This window comes from Catharus ustulatus, chromosome 12 (assembly GCF_009819885.2).
Source record: "Catharus ustulatus isolate bCatUst1 chromosome 12, bCatUst1.pri.v2, whole genome shotgun sequence".
Taxonomy (NCBI): domain Eukaryota; kingdom Metazoa; phylum Chordata; class Aves; order Passeriformes; family Turdidae; genus Catharus; species Catharus ustulatus.
Genome location: NC_046232.1, coordinates 15460623 through 15478862, shown reverse-complemented (window position 1 = coordinate 15478862; position 18240 = coordinate 15460623). Strand labels below are relative to the sequence as shown.

The 18240-nt window shown below is 44.1% G+C and overlaps 1 protein-coding gene across 5 annotated transcripts in view; it reads right to left on the bottom strand.

Moving 5' to 3' along the window:
- Positions 1 to 17011, bottom strand: part of CHD2 (chromodomain helicase DNA binding protein 2) — an 83801-nt gene extending 66790 nt beyond the window's left edge. Inside the window, exon 1 of one of the 5 annotated variants that reach the window (XM_033070388.2) lies at positions 16752 to 17011. The gene's annotated coding sequence lies outside the window, so the exon portion shown is untranslated. The other 4 variants (XM_033070385.2, XM_033070386.2, XM_033070389.2 and 1 more) reach the window with 4 other exon arrangements.
- Between the last annotated feature and the right edge of the window lie 1229 nt (positions 17012 to 18240).

Here is an 18240-nt window from a genome sequence, read left to right as displayed (position 1 = left end):
GTAACTATCTTTTGAACTGAACTCTAAAAATAAAAGTATGAGTGGCTGTACATTCCTGGTTGAAGAAAAACCCACTGGAAATGAGTGACTGACATACAGCACGCATGATCTGTGTTTTTCATGAAAAACTGCAGTCTGCTCTACTGTCTCCCACCACTTTAATTTTGAAAGACTTAAAGCTAAAATATCAATTTTAGATTTCTTTAAATCGAGTAATTTATCACACAGTATCTCTCAGCCCTTCTACTTTTTTGTCCACATTAAAGTCTTTAAAAGTAGGCTATGCAAAATTAAATAAAACCTCTACTGATAGCAAGGTTATTTTAAAATGGCTTCTGTCATCTGCCTCTCTGAATTTTAAGTACTAAGTTACTTCACCTCCAAAAAACATCTTTTTTTGCCCTTTAAAATACAGTTTTAAAGCCTTCAGCTTTCTTAACCTTTAATCAGATCTCAAAACTATGCTCTTTTAGCACCAGGAACACCATATTTGCACTACCTCTAGCCAACTTTTCCTCCCTTTTATAAAAAGCCATAACATTTTATTTTCCAGCAATCATATTTTCACCAGCACAACTTCATACTCTAGAAGTGTAGACTCATTCTGTAAACATAAAATTTTAAAAGATACTTTAATGCTGGATTAAAAAATGTAAAAATTCAAACCCCTACACCTTAAACATAAAAAACCCACCGCAGAACTATTAAATAAAACACATTATGAATTACAAGTAATTTATTTTCTGGACAATTACCTGCTATTTGACATTCAGCTGCTGAAACAAACCAGCCAAAACTATTTAAAAATTATCCTCTAACATACTTAAGACAAATCCAGCAGACACCCACCTAAAGCTAGAACTTTCTTTAGGGCAAAGTGTGTATGCCAGAACCTGTTCTACACTGCAGAACTGTTACTGGGGTTATAAAACCACCATAATCCAAACCTAAAATAAAGACACCGAACACTTTGCATAAAGGTGACAGAAGTCCAGTGGTTCCTGAAACTTATATTTCTATTTCCAAAAAAAAAGGGCTAACTCCAATTGTTGCAATGACAGATTCTTATTTGCAGAGGAAGTACCGAAAAATGTAGATTTACCTCCAACTGCAGTATTTAAAATCGGCACAGAGTTTTATAACCTTGCACAAGCATACAACATTAAAAGCCAACAAATACGGTTATACACAACCTCCAATTAAAACTAAAGTTTTTAGTATTTACCTCTGGCTCTGCTACAGACTTTATACATTTAGAATTACAATTTTACCCTTAAATTGGTAATTGCTGAACGCGAGCCAACCCAAAACAAACGTCAGCCATTACATTTAAACTTGCATTTTTAGAAAGTCTTGCAATAGGTGTTGTACAACTTCTAAATCACCAGAACACAGAAACGACGATTAAAATGTTTTGTAAAGAGAAGTAACTGTGAGGTCTCTGAAAGACCTATAAACTGAATAATAAAAACAAACCTGATATCCATTAAATGTTTTTTAAAAGCTTTCAATGTCAGACGCAAACTCATCCGTTTCCTTATTGTGTAATTCGTATTTAAGTAACTCTCTTTTCTTTTTGTAGTGTCGTCTAAATCACAACTGTAGTATTTTGCCAACTTTAAACTGTAGACTTGGCATGACCGAGCTTTGTTTTTCTCGAGCTTTTAAGTTTCTACATAGCCGTTTTAATTACAAAATCAATTTTGCACGTAATTCCTAAGAGTTTTCTTTTCAACTTCTGCACCTGAATTGCCGTTTCTCCAGTGAAGTCAATTTCTCTCTATTGTTTCATAAAGTATCAGTCTGTCTCATCCGCAGCCTGCTTCTCTCTTACTGGTTTACAAAGAGTTAAAAGCCAACACCCCACAAAAAAATCACTCCAAGTTTTATTTTTAAGAGAAAAGGACATGGCGTCTTTGTTCTTAGAAACTACGAAAACATATCCCCATCCGAGCAGCGACGGGCAAGAAACGCTCTTTACACCGACACGGGGCTAAACATTTCAGTGATGCTGTCGTTCAGCCTTCACCTCTCCCCCCTCCCTGCACTGCTGCATTGGAGTTCCAGGCTGGTTTGCAGATCCCCCCCTTGCAGGCTGCGCTGGGGGCAGCGGTCCGCAGCCCCCCCTGTGCTGGGTGCTGCACAGGGGAGCCAAACCCCGCCGCTGCTCCCCTCGGGGCTGCACCGGGGACGGGGCGTGCGGAGCCCCCCGGCTGCTGCAGGAGAGGGAAGGGAGCGCCCGCAGCCGCCGAGGGTCACCGGGGCTCCCCTCGTCCCGCCGCTCCCCCTCAGCCCAGCCCGGTCTCGGCACGGACCGGGGTCCCCGAGGGTACCCGCAGGTCCCCTCAGCGAGCGGCGGGGGGGAGGAAGGGGGGGCAGGGGGAGGCAGCGCCCCCTCCCCCTCCCGGCTCCAAGGACATTTTGTTTTTCCTCCCAAGGACAAAGGACAATGAGAAGCCGAGACTCCGGCACTTACCCGGCGAAGAACAGCCCGCTGGCAGGCACCCGGGACCCCAAAGACGGGGCGCTGCTCCCGGCTCTCCCTGCCCGCGGCCAAGGGCAGCCCCGCGCCCGCCCGGCGAGGGAGCGGCGCGGGCAGGGCTCCGCAGCCCGGCGCCATTGCTGCCCGACCGTCGGCAGCCCCGCTCGGCAGCCCAGCTCGCCGCCCTTCGAAGCCCCGGAGCCCACAGAGTGCCGGGCCCGATTTGGCGCCCGGGAGCGGCACGGAGAGCGCTCCCCGGGCGTCCCCGGCGCGAGCGGCGGGGAGAGCGCCGGGAGACGGGCGGGAGCTGCGGCTGCTCCCCGGCCATCTTGTGCCGTGTGTGTGAGGGAGCCTCCGCCGTCTCCTCTCAACTCCTTGCTCCCCTCCCCCCGCACAACATGGCCGCCCGGTCGCTCCTCACTGCGGCGGGGAAGGGGCGGCCCCGCGCGCGCGCCCCGCCCCTCCCCGCGCCGCCCCTCCTCGCCCTGCGCTGCGCGCGCGCCGCGCGCCGCTCCCCATTGGCCTTCCCCCGGCCGGGCCCCGCGCGCTCCGCCGCCGCGGCCTCCCATTGGCCCGCGCTGCCCGCCTCAGCCGCCCCCCATTGGCTCCCGCCGCCTCCTCGCGCGCCGGCCGCAGCAGCCGCCCCTCAGGGGGAGGCGGGAGCGGGAGCAGGAGCGGCCGCCGCCCCCTCCCAGCCCCACCTGGCCGGGCCATCCCACCTGTGCTGCCCCAGCGCAGCCCTGACCCCGCTCCAGACATCTCCTCGTGCTTTCCTCTGCCTGCACTCACACACAGCGGGGTTCAGCCCCTTGAGGTGCTGCTGGCGCCCCGCATCTCGCGGCCCCGTTTGCCGCCATTCCACAAGCGGCACGTCTGTTCGCAGCCCTTGACATGAGCCAGGGACAGCTCACCCGCCAGGGTCCCCAAGGGGAAGTGGGGACACGAACCCCTCTGTTCTGATGGGATACACCGCTGTTGTGCACCCTCAGCTCCCGAGCCCGGCTGGAGCACAGAGCCAGCACAATCCAGTCACCTGCCTGTCTGCCACATCCATCTCCCTTTACTGCTGCTCGGAAACAGCACAGACGCACAAATAAAACCAGGTATCCTGCTTTATTCAGCCAACATCATAGAAACTCTGCTGTGCCAGCCTCACCAGGACACTGTCTCCTATTTTGACTACAGCCATGGAAACCACTTCAGATATCTGCAAGATGGAAAGGCATCCCTCACATTCCTGGTCACTGTCATGAATCTTGTCCCCAGTTACGTTGCTCCTGCGCAAGAAGCACACACAGCAAACAGAACTGATATTTATACACTTCAGCAGTCACTGAATGATATGCACACCTTTCACCTTCTTTCATTTGCTCAGCTGACTCCATTAAAAGCAGAAATAAATTGTCTAAGTCTTCCTATTTCATATTAATGAACCTGGGTAATTATGGCGGAATTAAACTAACAATAGTTCAAATTATTATGGAAGGCCTCAGGATCCAGTCTGGCACATGAGATCATGCAGTTGGACTTTGGTAGTTCTCTCCTGAGTACTGGAAAAGCCACAAGAAGTGGCCAGCTGAAAAGAATCAATCCCTATGACTTTGAGCCAAGAGATGTATTTCCTTTCAAAATACAGAGAGAAGCTGACCTGTGTATAGGATAGCAGGGGATATCCAGCACTTGTAGACAGTGGGATAAGGTGTTACCATCCACAGAGAAGGGATGGTGGTGACCTACATAAAGGTGCCACTGCATGGGAACCTCCAGTCAAGGAGTCAGTGATGGTACAAAAGAGCTGATACAGCTTCTCACTGAAAAGGAGAAAAAGGCCTTTTTTCCCCTCTCACAAGAAGAATTATTGAAGTTCTGGTCTACGGAGACTATGGAGAGCAGAAAGCCTGTTCTGCAACTTCATTCCCATTTAGATTCCTGCAAAGGCCAATCCTCCTGCTCTCAGTGCAACTTCTCACATATAGCTGTACCTAAAGGTGCTTGCACGGACAGAACCCAGGTGCTGTCCTACTTGGAAAACCATCAGCAGTGAAAATAGGGGGAAGGATGAGGCAGGATCCTGATGCAAGCAGGGTACAGCAACAGCACTTCTCCTTATGTCAGCATTTTCAGCCGATCCTGAGTGGTAAAACTTCACAGCAAGGACCAAGATTAGTAATTCCATGTACAATTTCCAGCCTTTCTCTTGGTTCTTCCCAAAACACAAGTACATTGCTAGAAGAATATATGTGTAATCACTTGCAATAACCTCATGAAAGGGAGAAGAGAGATCAGGACTTCTAGACATAATTGTGCCTTACAAGAGTAGTGTGATTCCAGCCAGGAGAGTTTAAGATTATACCTGAACAAGATGTAACCTGTGTGCTCAGACTGTTATCTGATTTTCTCTAACTATACCAGACTGTCTAGTGTAACAGACTGTTCCTCTTAAAAAAAAAGCCAAAACCAAACCCTATGTACATTTATAGACAAATGTTTCTGGAAGTCCCTTACTCTATTGCTGCTATGTGTAACCAAAAAATTGCTCAAAGTCTAATATCTTCATTAAATATGTGCAGCACTGCTCTTTTGCTTCCTGGGCACCAAGACCACAGCAGCTCCAAAAAACCTTACATGAGTATCCATGACCTTCTCCTTTCCTTGGCCCTGAGTGAGTTGCTTGGAGGTGAACACAAGCAGTCACTCTCCTTATCAGGAGCAGACTGTTTGCATTCTTCTTCCTCATGAAAGAGTGGAACAAAATTCTCATTCCCACTGCCTCTGCAGTTACCCCATTTTTTCCTCCTAAATTCAGCATTTCTACACTGCAATTTCCTCTATAAAGTTTATTTCTTCTCATTCGGATGACACACTCTCTTCCTTTGTGTATCATTAGATGAAACACTTCAGCCATGTTTTACGAACCGCGTGTCTGAAAATAATGACATAAATTAATGTTTTCATTACTAATTTGGGAACTGTTTTCTGAGATTGCATCTGAGGCTGGAATTTCAGATGCAGGCACAGAACCTGACTTTCTTGTACTCTTATTTTCTTCTAGAACCTTCTTTCCCCCAGCCCCATGTTATTAGCCCTCAGGGACAACATACAAAGGCACACTGTGATCCCACAGGGCAGTGTCCCTTCCTGCCCTGTGTACCAGAGGACACCAAAGGATTGGTGAAGCAGTTTATTCCTTGTTATACAGTGTAGCCCACAGATCTTTGGAAACACAAGCATAATGGCAAGGCAAATATTGGACAAAATGTTTAAGTATTGTATCCACCTTCTGAAGTAGAAAACAGGAGCCTAAACAAGACTGAGAGATATCACCAAACTTTTCCCCAAAACTCTCACTTTTCAGAAGAAATCATTGCCAATTTCCTAGGCCAAACAGAATAGTTTGGATTACTTGGACAGAGAATATTCAAACAGGATATGGAATGCCCTTTGAGCACAGCAAGGCGTTTGTGGCAGGCATTTAACTTCCTGTGGACTGGGTGTTTATACAAGTTGTCGCTTTGTCCTGTATCAAGCAGGGTCTCTTTTTCAGATTTTGAATGCAACTTGTAACATGTTGGTCAAACAAACAATCTGTTGCGGTTTTTGCCCCCTTCTGTTTCCTTCCTCGGTAATTCACTGTTAAAATCACAGTAACTGCTCAGGTAGATACAAATTCACCCTCTAAGCATGGAACCACGTTCCCTGTGTGACTGGTGAAGATGATTACGTTGTATCGATCTCAGCTAAACCATTTTGCTACTGTCACAACACAAGCAATAAACCCAGCAGCAGCAAGGATAAAACTCAGTTCTAGCAATGAACTCGTGCTGTTCATTCTGCTCCGAGTCTGGAACTGGACTGAAATCCAGACTTTTGCTCCAGCCGGTAATGAATAATTGCAAACACATCGACACACATAAAGAGAACTTTTACATGTGCCCTTTTTGTTCCTAGGCTTTAACACCAAAACTGAGATTATGTTAATATGGGGGGTTTGCTGGCAGTTTCATGGGGCTCATGTTCAGAATGAAGAACCTTGTGAGCAACAAGGAAAAGATTTATTACCATGAATAATTAGAAACAAATTCTTATCAGTGTTATAAACATATGGTAAAGAAAAAAAAATCTTCAGTCTAAGCCAAACCCCAGTGTTTTTTCAATTTATTCAAAATGAAGCAATTTTAACCAAGATTTGGCTCTTTCTATTCCTGCTTTCAAAGAAAAGTAAGTTATTAATAAAAAATATAAAGACAAAATGGAAGTCTGAAGTGGATTCAACATATTTTGCGGGGTTTAATGGTCTCTCCTAAGCAAATTTTTAGCTTGTTGATCAGAATGTATCAAAGAGTCAGTACGGTTGCTGTACACGTGATCTTGTGGCCTGAGCTCAAGTTTTAGATCTAAGAGCTCCTTACCAACTGACACACCTCACTGTTTCAGTTTTGCATGAGTTCCTGTACACAATAAAGCAAGTAACAGACCAGCAATTTTTGTCTAGTGAGAGGATTAATTATTATGCTTTATATTAACTCCTCTAGGGAATATACACACATTTTTTCTTGGCAAATCAAATCCACTTTTCTTAAGGAGGTCTGAGACTTGAAACTCTTCGTTTTTATTACAGATCATCTTCAAATTAACCCTTGTTGCCATCTTAACCGGATATAAGAAATAGAGACCATCTCAGTCAAGGTATTTATGCTGTATTTGGTCTAACACACAGCTATTGCCATAAATGGTAGCCTTTGAGGTACAAGAAAAGCCAGAAAGATGCAGTAGTCCTTATTTTGGTAAAATCTTATAAGAGTTTAAAATTCTAGACTGTTTCAAACTTAAATAATGTGGCTGATTGGATAATAATACGTTTAATTGCTTCTTAAAGTAAACCACTGGAGCTTGGAACAACAAATCTGTTTCTTTACCCCCTTTTTTAGCCCCTGCTTCTTGTATGCAATGTTCTGTTTTTTCAAGGTCACCTTTTACATAACAAACTATTCTGCTTGGCTTGGAAAACTTTTACAAGAGGACTGGGACATGGAAGAAAAATACTGATCATTTTACCTGTCTCCACTTAGACACTGGAATTTATAAAAGTGTTAACAAGGTACTACATATCTCCTTACATGAAAAAATTATGATGCAACTTTGCTTAGTGCTGACATCACCTTTGAAAGTAAATAAGAAACTAAAGTGCACCTTGCCAGGGACTGTAATGCCAGAGGTAGAGCACACCAAGGCAGGTGCTGTGAGCTGGCTTACACACTTGAACTGCTGGAAGCCTGCAGGATTGGAACCACACAAGGATTAGACGTGGTGATAGGGTTTAAAATCACTTTAAAAGGCTGAAGCTGCAAGCAGTGCTCTTTATCTCACCATTCCGGCTGGAAATAAGAGTCTGCAGCATCATGGGAGTGTTTTGTGTAATTGTTTTATCAAGAGTTTATTTTTTAAAAAAAACCAAAAACATCAGCACAATTAAAATCCCATCTTAGATTTCAAAATAGATATTGCTCTCCCATTTTCCAATATGTTATGGAATTGTTACATAAAGAGTCAGAACATTTTATAACTTTTAAGCCAAATCTTCAGAATACCTGGATTTTAAATGTAGCTGCAAAACTATATTTTTAGAAGATATAGACAATGAAATTAATTTTTTTGTAAGTTCAGAAAGTTTGAAGTTCTAACATGATTACTTCCTCATGCACATTTAAAGCTCATTTTCCAAAGGCATTTACCTGACCATCCTTGAAACTTATTTCCTGCAAACAAAAGCCAGTAAACCTTGATTGCTTGAGTGTTTGAGGAATAGAATCAGAAAAGGGAAAACAGGCTTAGCACACATATGTGTTTACACATCAAAACTGAGGGGAAAACAATCCCAACTATAAGCTCTAATTTTTATTTTTACTCTCTATTTGAGTTCTAGTGGAGACTTTGGAAAGTCATGATGATGATTATAACAAAACTATACTTTCTTGGTAAATCTCCTTGGAGTTTTGGAGGCAAAAAGGTTTCATACCAGTCCTGCAAACATGAGGAATTTCACTCAGATTGAACAAGATAAATTACAGCTACTCTAGAATGAAAAGAAAAACAGCCCAGGCCTCCAAAACCACAAACATAGAACAGGGATTTTTATTTCAAGCAAGTTTCAAGCCTGTTTCCATAATGATCTTCATTCTCGTCTCCCGTGTGCAGGTAGCACTGTAGGGCATTTATTGATTGCTATATAAAAGTTGACAAAATGATGCATTATTCAGTAAATTGCCACATGCTGGGAAAATAAACCTTTTTCTTCCCTGAAATCTTACAAGCATATACTTTTTTTTATTTCACAGACAGTGTAACAAAGCACTGAACCACCCTGTTGTAATGCACCAGATATATAAAAGACCCCTTATGTAGTAGCTCAAAACAAACTTCTTCCTATTTGTCAATACTTGCTAGATGTGGAATCAAATCAATTTTTGCTGTAGTGGTGCACCAACACACTTGGATTAGAATGTCACCTGAACAGAAACAGCTCCTGTGTTAAGCTGATGTTTCCCATGAGCTTTTATATTTTCTTCCTACAGTCAATTCATTATAAAGTGGCTCCTGGCAGAGCTTTACCAAACTCAAGAGAGCTCATCAGCCTAGAGACTAGAGCAGCTCTGGGCGTGTCAGGCACATAAACTCCAGAATTACCAGCTTTAACTGCTGCAGACAAGAGATTTTCATGCTGAAACAAATACTTCCCCTCTCTCTGACCAAGCCGTCAATAGTGATAACGTTGTCTCAGCTTAAAACCATTCACAGTGCACTTTATTTTAATAGTCAAAGTTTTGTATGGCGTGGTGAGCTGTGCCAAAACGTAAGCAGCCCTAGAAAACACTGTTGGTACAATCCTGACACAAAATTAGGTCAATGGCTTTTTGTGCAATTAAAGCAGCAGAGCAAATACAATACATCTTGGCTGAGACATGCACAGTGCTTGGTCACCACCTGAAACATCGACTGCCAGCTTCGTTGCCGTTTCACCAGAGGAAGATCCCAACAAGGTTCTAAGTGCCCAAAACAAGATTTATTTTCTTCAAGATTTAATCACGCATCCAACCAGAATCTACAACCTCTCTCTACAAATGTGTCTGAAGTGTAGAAACATTCACTTTAGGGACAAAAGCTGAGATTTTTTATCTCTTCTTGTTACTCCAAACACATGGGGCATAAGTTATGTGCCTGTGTCTTTAATTCAGGGCTGAGTAATTACATTTAGGCCCGTGGAATCACTCCAATTTTTTCTTGGTGTCTAAACCAAATGTTGTCCTAAGGATTTGGAAGCACATGAAGTGAATTTAGGGATGAGCATGGATGGTAGTACTTGGAAAATGCAACTGAAATGAGCTAATCCAGTCTGTAAAAGGGAAAGAAAACTTGAAGCAAAGGTCTAAATTTCAAGAGTAAGAGCAAGCATATTGTAGCTTTGCACATACAGATATAATTGCATCACAGTTCCATTAATTTTCCCCAATACTTATTTTTCTTTCATATTTTTATTAATAGTGACAAAAGAACATAAATTGTCCTAGATACTTCACCTCCTATTCCTCTCCTTCAGTATGCCTTTAAAACCTTTCCATAAAACAGAATATTGTCTATGAAGAGACCAGACATTAGACAGAAGTAGAAGCAAATAGGTCAAAATAAAATGCTTTTAATTGAGAAACTATCTCAGATTTTCTTGTAACTAGCCACACATGCCACTGGTATTAATCAGTACATTTCAATACTCTAACCTAGGGTGTAAGACTAAGGAAACCATAGAGCACTTTGGGGAAAAAATGTGTGGGTAGCATAAGTTCGTACGTGTAGGAGCTAAAGGCAAATGCTTGAATAATTTACAATCATAACATGCATGAAAATGAAACACTGTGACTTTATAACTAGGGTTTTTTTTTATCCTCTTAAACTCCAATTATTAGGCTATTGTGCTCCAGGCTAGAATATCAGGTGCTGGTAATGAACATTCAGGCACAGGACTTTTGCTGCACAAACGAAAACTGTTCTGCTCAAAAGATTAGTAAAGGATGATTATCTTCTTGTATATACATATATATCTACACACACACACTGAACAGAATGAAAATTGTAACCAAAATTGGAATGTTGAAGTCTACTCAAGTGCTGTTAATAATGTGAAATTAAGTTTAGGAGAAAACGTAACCTAATTAAGAGGTTCCAAAAGGAACATTAGTATATGCTGGAAAAGGGATTTCTATATATGGAAACTATTTTATGCTTTATATTATCATTATAACGCACAGTCTTAGACAAACAAACCAAGGATATGCATTAATGTCACACAGAGCTTTTCACTACATTTATTGCTGGTGATCGGTGCACTGCACCCAGGTTATGGTTGAACTGCAGATGGAAGGTAACCTTAGCAAAGTAAAAAAGGGCAATCAAGAAAATAATGGTTGTACAATGGCAAAGAGGTTTTTCTGGAATAAAGCAATCACTGTCTCAAAGAAATCTTTGCAGGTGACAAGCTTGAAAAGGAACCTTTAGACCCAGATTGAGGAGATCAAAGACCTTGCAAAATTCAGCTGCGCGTAACATAGAGGAGTCTTAAATATAACTAATACTCCTTGCAAACCTCGTTGGGATTTGAATACTGGGGCTGGAAGTTTTCAAGTCTTTTGTGAGCAGCTGAAATAACGATGGCTGCTCTCCTGGGAGTCAGCAGCCCCACACCCAAGCGTGCTGCACTGCTGCAGCATTCCCAATCCCACACCATATTCCTGATTCCTGCAGAGGCTTCAGCATTTCTGAGCTATACGTTACGGACCGGTCAGCCAGCAACGAGATGCTCATTGATGGGTCAGCAAGGAAAGTGAACAGAGACCCTTCTGCACTCATTTTGCAGTTCTTCCTTTAGCAGATGCACTGATTCATTTCTTTAACATGCAGCCTTCCCCTGAAGTGCAGAACCTCTAGAACATGATATTTGTTGAAACTGAACATCAGATCAAAAGCTCCAGGTCTCAACAGCACGATTTCATGAGCTCTGCCTCCTTAAGAAGCCAGGGAAAAAAATACAGCTACATGAAAAATAAATGAGCAGCTTTTCCTGACTCTGAAACCAGAAAATAATGACATGAAACCAAAATCAAATGCAGCACTATCAGCTGTATTCCCAAATGCCAGCATTAATTCTCTCTCTCCCAGCTCCCACAGACTTGTTAAACAAATGAGCCTGATAATGCATTTTGCAAGTGAAAGGCCTCGGAGTGGCAAAAAGTCAACTCCCATACCAAAGGCCCTTAATGAAAATGCTGCAGCTTACTCCAGTTCTGCACTGAAGGGCATTGCCTGAGCTCACTCCTGCCACAATTCCTATTTTCTCCTTTGATTAAAAGAGCAGTTCTGCACCACCAGCAATAGTCTGGGCTTTTAGATCAAAACTAGCATCTCAATACCTGCAAGTCAAGTCAGCTCGGGTAAATCACAACAGGCCAGCTCTGCCTGTGCACAGACCAGTCAGACCTTTTTTTGCAGCAGGAAAATAATCCTCTATTTAAAACATGCCTGACGTACCACATTTTCCCTGCACACCTGGGCTGGGTGTACAGCCATGCTGGTTATCCTCCCTACATTTTTGGAACCGTGTTCACCTCCAAGATTTTGTTTCTCCTGGAGACAGATGTGATTTTGCTTGCACAGTGTGATACCCTTAGGAGAACTTTTCCCTAGATTTCCCTGCTTATCATTAGTTTTCCCTTCAAGTTTATAAAAATGAAAGCCTTTGAACTGAATGAGGGTGAAGGCGGAATGAATAAGCTTCAAACCAAGGACAAAAAACCCCTTAAAATCCAAACGGCACGAACACAACATGTCTCCTCCGGCTGCACTAACGCCGCCTCACGAAATGGCGCCTGCCCCTGCAGCCAGCTGCCTCAAAAAGGCAAAAAGCTGCCTGCCCACGGCAAAACACAAACGCAGCTTCTTTTTGTTTGGTTGGTTTCCCCCCGCAAAGCTTTTATTTTTCTCTCTTCACATCCAGCCCCTCGGTGCCTCCCGAGAGCCCTCCACAAAGCCGAATGGTGCGGGGAGAGTTTTCCCCTCACAAAACGGCCTTGGGGAGCCCCCCCGGCCCTGCTCCCCACGCGGCCGTGGGGCTGTGGGCTCAGCCCCTGCACACTCTAAAATAAATGTGCCGATTCAGCCGCTATCGCCACGATCTTGCCTTTCCAGAATTTTCTCCCTCCGCTTCCCAAATATAAAAGGACTTTTTGTGCTGAACGCGGTGACGGGCTCGGCGCAGGGCGCCATGTGGTATTTGGTTTCTCTACAGTACATGTTTTTATAATGAAGGGGGAAGGGAAGGAAGGGAGCTGCTTCTACCAGCATGCCAATAATCTGTTGCAAAGGGCTGGAGCGCTCAGAGCCAATTAGTGCTCGGGTTAACCATTTAACTGCGGAAACAAAGCCAGTCCCGGCACACAGTCCGCGGGATTCCTGACACAAAAGGTGGTGTGGGCTCCCAGGGCATCGTGTTTGTACAGAATTTTTCATACATACATTTTTTTTCCTTACTTTAGTAATAAATACTTTCGATAGGCAAACCGGCCACCGAAACTCCTTTAGCATGCAAAGGTGGGACAGCTGTATCGTGCACATTTACACACACCAATTTTTATAGAAGCTGGACGTGTTTCAGGATCAGCGGTGGAACGATAAAAGCCACCCACAGGAGGTGCATTTCCGATATGGATATCAGGTCCCTGCCACAGGAACAGCAAATCCACGCTGCCCATGGCAGGCTGGGAAGGGTCAGAGTGCTGCCCTGCCACAGAATGTGTCACTGCAACATCTCCCAGCGATGCTGATGTGGGTGGAAAAACACGCTAAGGTGGGACAGGTTCTAGGAAAGCAATGGCAGAGCCTGTCTCCCTCTAAACGTGATGTTGCCATCATCCACACAGCGCTATCCTGCACCAGTCTTGTTTTGTCAACTCCTTAACCACATCAGAACAAGACCCCCTCCCTGAAAAATAAAAGGTGTTTTTATATTCTGCAGTATAATTTGTTATAAAACTTTTAAAGCCTGAGGCCGACCAGCTCGTGAATTGTTGTGTGCCGCCAAACAAGCTAGGGAAGAAGACACAAAGGGAATTCTCAGGCTCTATATTTTTCTCTGGGGACAAGACTGAACATTGCCAGAGAGCACAGACAAATTAGTCCTAAGGCACAGCAACAGTAACCTGCTCCTGCTTGACCCAGCGGGTCAGTAAACCTATTTTTGTCCTCCTTTTTTATCCCATGACGTACCAGCAAATACTGGATCAGACTCCCAGGGATGCCAGGAGGACCAGCAGGGTTTGTACAGCTCAATGAACTGCCCAGGGTGCCAAAAGCAGGCCCTGCAGCCCAGCTCAGCAGCCCTGGCAAGAAGCAGACTTTACTTGCTTGGGAGGGGCAGCAGCAGCGCTGCAGGTCTGCTCCTACCTCCAACAAGCTCTGCAGTGCACATTAAAGGCATATTGATCGCTACCTTCCCTAAAAGATGAAGTAAAATTTCCCTAGTCACCATGGAGAAAGTCCAGTGCCCATGGAAGTTGCAGGTTGCCCTGCCTGAAGTGCTGTACCAAGGCTGACACTGTACCACATCTCACTTTTAAGCTCTAGGAAGGATTCTGACTAAAGTATAACTTTACATTCAAATTAAAAACATTAGGGACCGGGGGAGGAAACATATGGGTAAGAAGCTAGCAGATTATTTAGGCATGTGAGCTGTCAGAGCACAGGCAATACAAAAGCTCCCTTGTTCCTGCTGCCTCCCACAGCTGCATTCACTAAATATATCCCAGGCTGAGAGCTGCATTTCTCCACCCCTTCCTCAGCCCAATGGCGTTTGCACAAACACCACTCAGGTCCCTTGGGACAGGCAGTGAGGCAGAAGCGATGCCCTAGTTACAGACAGCACAAACGACACGAGTGACTAATCATGTCTGCAACAGGGTGAAATTGTTACATCCACACCTTTTTTGGAGAGGGAGTCCATGCAACTGATCCATATTTAACTTAAACGCGGGGTTGTTTGTCCTCTGTAAGGATACACCCCATTTGTATGACAGAATCAGTTACTGGAAGTTATAAAAAAGAATTCTCTGAATCCACCTCCTGGCAGATGTGGAGGAGAGCAATGTTCTTGGGGACTGGCTGTCCCCCAGAGAGTTGTACCCAGCCTTACCTTCCATCAAGTCTCTGTGGTGTATTCACTGATCATACATACATTTGGGGCAGGGGGAAAAGATATGACTGAATTTCCATAGGGCTGAAATGCTCCCTCCCGCTCTCCATTTGGCTCCTTGCGTTTCCCCCTCTGCACTCTGAATCCTTTACCCTCAAGGACACGTCCTTTGGCCCAGCACAACAGAACCTTGGTCCCAAGTGCAGCCTTGAGACACTGCTGCAGTCACAGCAACAGAGGGAAGAGCTGCCCCCTCTCATATAGCAAATTCTACAGTAGATAAAATTGCAGCAGGAAAAAAAAAGTCATCTCGGTGTCTTTCCTCACTTCCAAGCTGTGAACCAGCAGGGATTTTGACCCTCCTGGTCTCTGCTTCTTCCTTTCCTCACAGTTCCCCGTTTCTTCAACACCTCCAGTTCCACTAGCAGTGAAGCAAATTTGACAGAATCTGTCGATTTTTCAAGTTTTCTCATTTTAAGAAGTCAGTGGGAGCACACTATCTTGCAATCAAACCTCACAGGAGGGAGAATTAAGTATCTCATGCGTGACCTTAATCCGTAGGATTTTGCAGATAGTTTCTCTTGTAATCTCAATACCCAGTGCTTATTACGCATTCAAAACATATCTGTAGCCCCGGAACATTTTGTGACAAAAGGAACTCAAATTTATTTTGATATAATTATGCAGTCACACCAGTCACACGCTTACTATGGAATAAATATAAATACTTGGCTTTTGGGAATAACTTGCAGATTTACAGTCTAAAAAAAACCCAACAACAACAACAAAAAAATCAACCCAAGAATGAAACCATCTATTCTATATGAAAAAAAGATCAGGTTTAGATGTCAAATTACAGTCGAGGAAATGGCACAATTATGTAAGAAATATTTTATATATTTTTTCAATCTGCATAACTTGAAAGAACTGAAACTGATATTTAAGCATCTCCATAAAGTAAGGACTTAATTTTCTAAAGTAGAAATATCATGTAAGGTATTTAAAAATCTTTGAAATCAGATAATTAATACACAAAATGGCCACAGGTCCCTAAGCTTAAATTGCTGAAAGCTAGAAAAGTTAGAAAACTGTGCTCTGGGGTTTTTTTTCTTTCTAGCACATTTTTTTTTCTTCCTCTGCTTTTCTTGCCTTCCTGAAACAAAATTACCTCAAAGACTGTTCTAATTTTGTCGTTGGAAATTGCCTCTTTTAATTAGGGACGTTGCTGTTCAAAGAGCCACACCCCACTGCACTGATGGTGCTGGAAACCAGCCTCGCTCGCTGGGGACCGGCTGGGGGTTTGCCTGCTCTGATCTCTGAGCTCTTCAGGATCCTAGGGATTTTGACCACTCGTGGGAAGATGTAGTCCCATCCCTGTGCTTTTGAGAAGGGAATACAAAACGTGAAACCAGATGTTGAACCTGAGCCCCAGAGAAGCCACGGGAGTGTGAGTTACCTCCAGCAGCACGGCAGTTCTAAAAGCAAACACAGGCATAAGGGGTTGGGATGGAAGGTTTCATTCCTCAAAGAAGGCAGTGACTCACCCACATTCCAAACTGCAAAAACAAGGCAGGCAAACCCTCCTCTGGCAATTAGTATCCTCCACATTTTCCTGTGTGGAGCAAATCCCAAGCAAAGGCGGCCGTGATGGTATGTTGTTGCGGACACAGCACAGGGCAGATGTATTTTGGAAAGGGACCCAATTTTGCACACCTCTTTGTGCCTTCTTGAATCAATAAAGAGCTCCCAAATACTGCTTTTCACTTCTGAAAGCACACTGAAAAGGAAAAGGGCTACTACCAACAACTGCTTTTTAAGAGCCAAACCCATCTTTTCTCAGATAAGTTTTTTTAATAATAAGAGGCAGTAGTCTGCTTTTAAAAAACCAAACAAACTAAAACCAATCCAGGGTCAGATAAAACAAGTCCAAAAGTTCACTGAGCAGAGAGCCAAGGAATGTGTAACATGGATAAGGTGCTGTTCTAACCATCGAGTTACCCATACGGGAAAATTCGACCTTGGGATGTTGAAACTCACCCTCCCAAACGTCTGCTCAGTCGTTCCCATCAGACAAGGCACACTTGGATGGAGGACAAGAATATTCCAGGTGATGGATGGCATGTAGCCAAGCTGCTAAACATGCCCTGCTCCACCCTTCCTGCATGGCTCTCCTGGAGGTGGGGAACGCTGTGCAGGCCCCCAGATGGTCTGGGCATCAACCGAGCTGCTGGGTGGTAGCAACAGAGCCCTCAGCAGCAGGGATGAGGAGGAAGTGGTGGAAAGGCTGGGTGTGAAGAAACAGCACCAAAAAAGAGCCCAGAAAGCAGAGAACGTTGCTAATTTGCAAGAGAAACTGCAGGAAACCAACATCTCTTAAATGCAAACCTCAGAGAGGTTGTGGTTAGGAGACACAGGTGTCAGGGTGACAGGGCTGCAGGGCAGGCTGTGCCTGTGCCCAGGAGAGGTGCCTCAAAGCCACGATCCAAGTGGAGCTCCCTAAGGAGTGGGGTCCCTGTGTAGCTCTGCCAGGGCTCTGTTGGATGAGGTTTGTTCATCGGTGCAATGAAGGATGCCAGAATGCCAGCACAAAATTCCCCTCTGGCTGCATACTCCATGAAGCAAAATTAAGGCTGATGCTCAGTGTATTCCACTTTATACCAAATTTTCCAATTCGCAGGTTTCCAGTGGTAGACAGACACACCAAAGTCATCTTCATTCATTCCTCCTGGGGAGCAGTGACAGCATCACTGAAGTGGGGAGGACTTGTGGGGTGGCACATTTGTTTGTGTGACAGCTATCAGTGTAGTTTGTCTGCTGATGCTGGGAGAGACCTGAGCACCATGAGCTGCTAGCAGGAACACAGAACGCTTGTTCATGTCAGGTATCAAGCCTGAAACAGATAAAATAAGCTATCCTGGAGCTGAAGCCATGCTCGAGACATCATGGAAATGCCTGTTGCGCTGACGCTGCTGCCATACTTGAAGCTAAGCCCCAGCAAGTAGGAACAGCACACAGACCTGCTCTTCCTGCTGCTGCAGGTTCTGCTGGCAGCATTTGAAATATTTTAGGTATTTCAGACCACTCTCCTGTCGGGCTCCAGAGATTACATTAAAAAAAAAAATAACCTGCTTATCAACTTGTAGAACAACAGCGATCTGTCTGGTTTATTAGATGGGATGAACAAGAATGGGGGAGGATTGTGCTGACAGTATTTCTACCTCGATTAATTGACTGTTACGATCAGAGCAACAGCAAACAAACATCACAAGCTCATTACAAGATATTTCCTTGCGCAAAGGAAGAGAAACTGCCACAAGAGATGGACTCCGAGATGGACTCCACGATGGACTCCACGCATATTATTATTATTATTATTATTATTATTATTATTATTATTATTATTATTATTATTACTATTAAGCATTTTGGCCGGCTCGTGCTGTTTGGAAAGCCCAGTTCTACCAGGCTGCTTGAGAAAAGCAGCATTTGTCCCCAGCTTTGGGCATGAAAACACAGCTCAAATCCC